The sequence below is a fragment of the Orycteropus afer genome, unplaced genomic scaffold (genome assembly GCF_000298275.1).
Source record: "Orycteropus afer afer isolate SDZICR_OR568_19922 unplaced genomic scaffold, OryAfe1.0 scaffold01059, whole genome shotgun sequence".
Classification (NCBI taxonomy): domain Eukaryota; kingdom Metazoa; phylum Chordata; class Mammalia; order Tubulidentata; family Orycteropodidae; genus Orycteropus; species Orycteropus afer.
This window is the reverse complement of record NW_006922646.1, coordinates 212,533-213,588: the sequence shown is the minus strand read 5'-3', so window position 1 is coordinate 213,588 and position 1,056 is coordinate 212,533. Positions and strand designations below refer to the sequence as shown.

Genomic DNA, 1,056 nt, shown 5'->3' with positions numbered 1-1,056 from the left:
TATATTTTTCACTATTTACCACTGCTGTGGTCCAACATATTAAACTTCATCATTATTCATTATTCTTCTCAATTCAACTCTATTCAGTAGTAATATTCTTCTCATTTTTGAACTGTGCTACCCCAACTGATCCTACAAGTCTTGTTTCAAATGGGATTCCCCATCATGCATCTTTCTCTGACCTCATTCTACCCCTCCACCACCAACACTGTCACCAGCATAAATTGAGTTTTCCTTTCTACACACTCCTGTCACATATTAATCTTCTGCTTCTGTAACACTTACCAAACTGCAATTTCCTGTTTACATGTCTTTATTCTACTCTAGATAGTAAATGTCATAGAGATCGTCTGTTTTGTATGCCAAACTCTAGCATGATTTACACCTATCACCTAGCCAAATATTACCTACATAATAGACAGCTATTTGTGTACCCATGGCAACCTGGTGATTGACACTTCTGACAATGCAAACTAAAACTTATTATGTGAAAAACGTACACAAAACCTGCAAAGGTAACATTTGCAATTTACCTTTGAACAAAAGAAAAAAAGAAAGGCATGGTTAATGATAACTAGTCTGCTAAAGTGCTTTTGTTTTGTTTTATTTCTGAATGAAATAGTGAGGATGAAAACCAAAATCATATTGAAAATCTACAATACAGATTACCCGGAAATAACCCTACAAGTAATTGTTATAATTATGCATGCAGAAATCAGAGTTTAGAGAAGTTAACTATTGCTGAAAAGTGGTAGATTAAGGCTTTGAAACCTGTTGTACTGAATTTAAAAGATCTGTTTGTTCCAAAACATGTACCTACTTCTCCAGAGAGTCATCAAGATGACATCAAGGAACATTCTATGATATCCTTACTGTACTGAAATGGAGAAAGATTTATATCATAAACAGTATACAAAGATAAAAGTAAGATGGAATGAACTTATATGCATTTATATCATTGATATAATGTCAATCATAAATGAAAATAATTACTGCAACTAGATAATATACAGGGAGCTCTGGTGAATTAGTGCCTTACACATTTGACTGCTAATC

General features: G+C 33.3%; 1 pseudogene; it reads left to right on the top strand.

Moving 5' to 3' along the window:
* The window catches only part of LOC103212676, a 3,095-nt pseudogene extending 2,717 nt beyond the window's left edge, over positions 1–378 (top strand).
* Positions 379–1,056: the final 678 nt, after the last annotated feature.